This window comes from Triticum urartu, chromosome 3, assembly GCF_003073215.2.
Source record: "Triticum urartu cultivar G1812 chromosome 3, Tu2.1, whole genome shotgun sequence".
Classification (NCBI taxonomy): Eukaryota; Viridiplantae; Streptophyta; class Magnoliopsida; order Poales; family Poaceae; genus Triticum; species Triticum urartu.
In genome coordinates, this window is record NC_053024.1 from 659,281,050 (window position 1) to 659,287,817 (window position 6,768).

Genomic DNA, 6,768 nt, shown 5'->3' on the forward strand with positions numbered 1-6,768 from the left:
AGTTTGCATCAACGTAACCATTTACGATGAGCTCTTTGTCACCTCCATATACGAGAAACATATCCTTAGTCCTTTTCAGGTATTTCAGGATGTTCTTGACCGCTGTCCAGTGATCCACTCCTGGATTACTTTGGTACCTCCCCGCTAGACTTATAGCAAGGCACACATCAGGTCTGGTACACAGCATTGCATACATGATAGAGCCTATGGCTGAAGCATAGGGAACATCTTTCATTTTCTCTCTATCTTCTGCGGTGGTCGGACATTGAGTCTTACTCAACTTCACACCTTGTAACACAAGCAAGAACCCTTTCTTTGCTTGATCCATTTTGAACTTCTTCAAAATCTTGTCAAGGTATGTGCTTTCTGAAAGTCCAATTAAGCGTCTTGATCTATCTCTATAGATCTTAATGCCCAATATGTAAGCAGCTTCACCGAGGTCTTTCATTGAAAAACTCTTATTCAAGTATTCCTTTATGCTATCCAGAAATTCTATATCATTTCCAATCAATAATATGTCATCCACATATAATATCAGAAATGCTACAGAGCTCCCACTCACTTTCTTGTAAATACAGGCTTCTCCAAAAGTCTGTACAAAACCAAATGCTTTGATCACACTATCAAAGCGTTTATTCCAACTCTGAGAGGCTTGCACCAGTCCATAAATGGATCGTTGGAGCTTGCACACTTTGTTAGCTCCCTTTGGATCGACAAAACCTTCTGGTTGCATCATATACAACTCTTCTTCCAGAAATCCATTCAGGAATGCAGTTTTGACATCCATTTGCCAAATTTCATAATCATAAAATGCGGCAATTGCTAACATGATTCAGACAGACTTAAGCATCGCTACGGGTGAGAAGGTCTCATCGTAGTCAATCCCTTGAACTTGTCGAAAACCTTTTGCAACAAGTCGAGCTTTATAGACAGTAACATTACCGTCAGCGTCAGTCTTCTTCTTGAAGATCCATTTATTCTCAATTGCTTGCCGATCAACGGGCAAGTCAACCAAAGTCCACACTTTGTTCTCATACATGGATCCCATCTCAGATTTCATGGCTTCTAGCCATTTTGCGGAATCTGGGCTCACCATTGCTTCTTCATAGTTCGTAGGTTCATCATGATCTAGTAGCATGACTTCCAGAACAGGATTACCGCACCACTCTGGTGCGGATCTTACTCTGGTTGAGCTACGAGGTTCGGTAGTAGCTTGATCTGAAGTTTCATGATCAATATCATTAGCTTCCTCACTAATTGGTGTAGGTGTCACAGAAACCGGTTTCTGTGATGTACTACTTTCCAATAAGGGAGTAGGTACAGTTACCTCATCAAGTTCTACTTTTCTCCCACTCACTTCTTTCGAGAGAAACTCCTTCTCTAGAAAAACTCCGAATTTAGCAACAAAAGTCTTGCCTTCGGATCTGTGATAGAAGGTGTACCCAACAGTCTCTTTTGGGTATCCTATGAAGACACATTTCTCCGATTTGGGTTTGAGCTTATCAGGTTTAAGTTTTTTCACATAAGCATCGCAGCCCCAAACTTTTAGAAACGACAACTTTGGTTTCTTGCCAAACCACAGTTCATAAGGCGTCGTCTCAACGGATTTCGATGGTTTCCTATTTAACGTGAATGCAGCCGTCTCTAGAGCATAACCCCAAAACGATAATGGTAAATCAGTAAGAGACATTATAGATTGCACCATATCTAATAAAGTACGATTATGACGTTCGGACACACCATTACGCTGTGGTGTTCCGGGTGGCGTGAGTTGCGAAACTATTCCACATTGTTTCAAATGTAGACCAAACTCGTAACTCAAATATTCTCCTCCAAGATCAGATCGTAGAAACTTTATTTTCTTGTTACGATGATTTTCAACTTCACTCTGAAATTCTTTGAACTTTTCAAATGTTTCAGACTTATGTTTCATTAAGTAGATATACCCATATCTGCTTAAATCATCTGTGAAGGTGAGAAAATAACGATATCCGCCACGAGCCTCAACATTCATTGGACCACATACATCTGTATGTATGATTTCCAACAAATCTGTTGCTCTCTCCATAGTACCGGAGAACGGCGTTTTAGTCATCTTACCCATGAGGCACGGTTCGCAAGTACCAAGTGATTCATAATCAAGTGGTTCCAAAAGTCCATCAGTATGGAGTTTCTTCATGCGCTTTACATCGATATGACCTAAACGGCAGTGCCACAAATAAGTTGCACTATCATTATCAACTCTGCATCTTTTGATTTCAACATTATGAATATGTGTATCACTACTATCGAGATTCATCAAAAATAGACCACTCTTCAAGGGTGCATGACCATAAAAGATGTTACTCATATACATAGAACAACCATTATTCTCTTATTTAAATGAATAACTGTCTCGCATCAAACAAGATCCAGATATAATGTTCATGCTCAATGCTGGCTCCAAATAACAATTATTTAGGTCTAATACTAATCCCGAAGGTAGATGTAGAGGTAGCGTGCCAACCGCGATCACATCGACTTTGGAACCATTTCCCACGCGCATCGTCACCTCGTCCTTAGCCAATCTTCGCTTAATCCGTAGCCCCTGTTTCGAGTTGCAAATGTTAGCAACAGAACCAGTATCAAATACCCAGGTGCTACTCCGAGCATTAGTAAGGTACACATCAATAACATGTATATCACATATACCTTTGTTCACTTTGCCATCCTTCTTATCTGCCAAATACTTGGGGAAGTTCCGCTTCCAGTGACCAGTCTGTTTGCAGTAGAAGCACTCAGTCTCAGGCTTAGGTCCAAACTTGGGTTTCTTCTCCTGAGCAGCAACTTGTTTGCTGTTCTTCTTGAAGTTCCCTTTCTTCTTCCCTTTGCCCTTTTTCTTGAAACTGGTGGTCTTATTGACCATCAACACTTGATGCTCCTTCTTCATTTCTACCTCCGCGGCTTTTAGCATTGCGAAGAGCTCAGGAATAGTCTTATTCATCCCTTGCATATTATAGTTCATCACGAAGCTTTTGTAGCTTGGTGGCAGTGATTGAAGAACTCTGTCAATGACACTATCAACAGGAAGATTAACCCCTAGTTGAGTCAAGTGATTATGATACCCAGACATTTTGAGTATATGTTCACTGACAGAACTATTCTCCTCCATCTTGCAGCTATAGAACTTATTGGAGACTTCATATCTCTCAATCCGGGCATTTGCTTGAAATATTAACTTCAACTCCTGGAACATCTCATATGCTCCATGACGTTCAAAACATCGTTGAAGACCTGGTTCTAAGTCATAAAGCATGGCACACTGAACTATCGAGTAGTCATCAGCTTTGCTCTGCCAGATGTTCATAACATCTGGTGTTGCTCCTGCAGCAGGCTTGGCACTTAGCAGTGCTTCTAGGACATAATTCTTCTGTGCAGCAATGAGGATAATCCTCAAGTTATGGACCCAGTCCGTGTAATTGCTACCATCATCTTTCAACTTTGTTTTCTCAAGGAACACATTAAAATTCAACGGAACAACAGCACGAGCCATCTATCTACAATCAAACATAGACAAGCAAGATACTATCAGGTACTAAGTTCAATTAATCATATTACTTAAGAACTCCCACTTAGAACGATATCCCTCTAATCCTCTAAGTGATCACGTGATCCAAATCAACTAAACCATGTCCGATCATCACGTGAGATGGAGTAGTATCAATGGTGAACATCAATATGTTGATCATATCTACTATATGATTCACGCTCGAACTTTCGGTCTCCGTGTTCCGAGGCCATATCTGTTATGTGCTAGGCTCGTCAAGTTAAACCTGAGTATTCCGCGTGTGCAACTATTTTGCACATGTTGTATTTGAACGTAGAGCCTATCACACCCGATCATCACGTGGTGTCTCAGCACGAAGAACTTTCGCAACCGTGCATACTCAGGGAGAACACTTATACATTGATAATTTAGTGAGGGATCATCTTATAATGCTACCGTCAATCAAAGCAAGATAAGATGCATAAAAGATAAACATCACATGCAATCAATATAAGTGATATGATATGGCCATCATCATCTTGTGCTTGTGATCTCCATCTTCGAAGCACCGTCATGATCACCATCGTCACCGGCGCGACACCTTGATCACCATCGTAGCATCGTTGTCGTCTCGCCAATCTTATGCTTCCACGACTATCACTACCGCTTAGTGATAAAGTAAAGCATTACAGCACAATTGCATTGCATACAATAAAGCGACAACCATATGGCTCCTGCCAGTTGCCGATAACTCGGTTACAAAACATGATCATCTCATACAATAAAAATTTAGCATCATGTCTTGACCATATCACATCACAACATGCCCTGCAAAAACAAGTTAGACGTCCTGTACTTTGTTGTTGCAAGTTTTACGTGGCTGCTACGGGCTTAGCAAGAACCGTTCTTACCTACGCATCAAAACCACAACGATAGTTTGTCAAGTTGGTGCTGTTTTAACCTTCGCAAGGACCGGGCGTAGCCACACTTGGTTCAACTAAAGTTGGAGAAACTGACACCCGCCAGCCACCTGTGTGAAAAGCACGTCGGTAGAACCAGTCTCGCGTAAGCGTACGCGTAATGTCGGTCTGGGCCGCTTCATCCAACAATACCGCCGAACCTAAGTATGACATGCCGGTAAGCAGTATGACTTATATCACCCACAACTCACTTGTGTTCTACTCGTGCACAACATCAACGCATAAAACCTAGGCTCTGATACCACTGTTGGGGAACGTAGTAATTTCAAAATTTTTCCTACGCACACGCAAGATCATGGTGATGCATAGCAACGAGAGGGGAGAGTGCTGTCTACGTACCCTTGTAGACCAGAAGCGGAAGCGTTAGCACAACGCGGTTGATGTAGTCGTACGTCTTCACGGCCCGACCGATCAAGCACCGAAACTACAACACCTCCGAGTTCTAGCACACGTTCAGCTCGTGATGATCCCCGGACTCCGATCCAGCAGAATGTCGGGGAAGAGTTCCGTCAGCACGACGGCATGGTGACGATATTGATGTTCTACCGTCGCAGGGCTTCGCCTAAGCACCGCTACAATATTATCGAGGATTATGGTGGAGGAGGGCACCGCACACGACTAATAGATCTCAAGGATCAATTGTTGTGTCTAGAGGTGCCCCCTGCCCCCGTATATAAACGAGCAAGGGGGAGGGGCGGCCGGCCAGGAGGAGGCGCGCCAGGGAGGAGTCCTACTCCTACCGGGAGTAGGACTCCCTCCTTTCCTTGTCCAACTAGGAGAGGGGGAAGGAAGGGAGAGAGGAGAGAAAGAAAAGGGGGGGCGCCGCCCCTCCCCCCTTGTCCAATTCGGACTAGAGGGGGAGGGGGCACGCAGCCTGCCCTGGCCGCCCCTCCTCTGCTCCACTTTGGGCCCATGAGGCCCATTAACTCCGAGGGGGGGGGGTTCCGGTAACCCTCGGTACTCCATTTTATATCCGATAACTCCCGGAACCATTCCTGTGTCTGAATATAGTCGTCCAATATATCAATCTTTATGTCTCGACTATTTCGAGACTCCTCGTTATGTCCGTGATCACATCCGGAACTCCGAACAACCTTCGGTACATCAAAATATATAAACTCATAATGAAACTGTCATCGTAACGTTAAGCGTGCGGACCCTACGGGTTCGAGAACAATGTAGACATGACCGAGACACGTCTCCGGTCAATAACCATTAGCGGAACCTGGATGCTCATATTGGTTCCTACATATTCTACGAAGATCTTTTATCGGTCAGTCCGCATAACAACGTACGTTGTTCCCTTTGTCATCGGTATGTTACTTGCCCGAGATTTGATCGTCGGTATCTCAATACCTAGTTCAATCTTGTTACCGGCAAGTCTCTTTACTCGTTCTGTAATACATCATCCCGCAACTAACTTATTAGTTGCAACGCTTGCAAGGCTTATGTGATGTGCATTACCGAGAGGGACCAGAGATACCTCTCCGACAATCGGAGTGACAAATCCTAATCTCGAAATACGCCAACCCAACAAGTACCTTCGGAGACACCTGTAGAGCACCTTTATAATCACCCAGTTATGTTGTGACGTTTGGTAGCACAGAAAGTGTTCCTCCGGTAAATGGGAGTTGCATAATCTCATAGTCATAGGAACATGTATAAGTCATGAAGAAAGCACTAGCAACAAACTAAACGATCAAGTGCTAAGCTAACAAAATGGGTCAAGTCAATCACATCATTCTCCTAATGATGTGATCCCATTAATCAAATGACAACTCATGTCTATGGTTAGGAAACATAACCATCTTTGATCAACGAGCTAGTCAAGTAGAGGCATACTAGTGACACTATGTTTGTCTATGTATTCACACATGTATTATGTTTCCGGTTAATACAATTCTAGCATGAATAATAAACATTTATCATGATATAAGGAAATACATAATAACTTTATTATTGCCTCTAGGGCATATTTCCTTCAAGCATGCCTATTCATATAGCCGCGGAAGGATTCATTCTACTCCCCGCCCAAGCCGGAGCTACATCAGACATATCGACGAACCGGCTGTATCAAGCAGTGCGAGGAATCGTAATCCGCCCCTTGGCAATAACCCGGCGGGTGGCGGTGGTAATGCCCAAGATATAGTGGATCGCGCTAGGGCACGTCGGGAGGCAGAGTTAGCGGCATAACACGAAGTTTCGGTTCGTCAGCTCACGCCGGTTCGTCAATTCACTCCGGTTCGTCCAACAACATCGGTG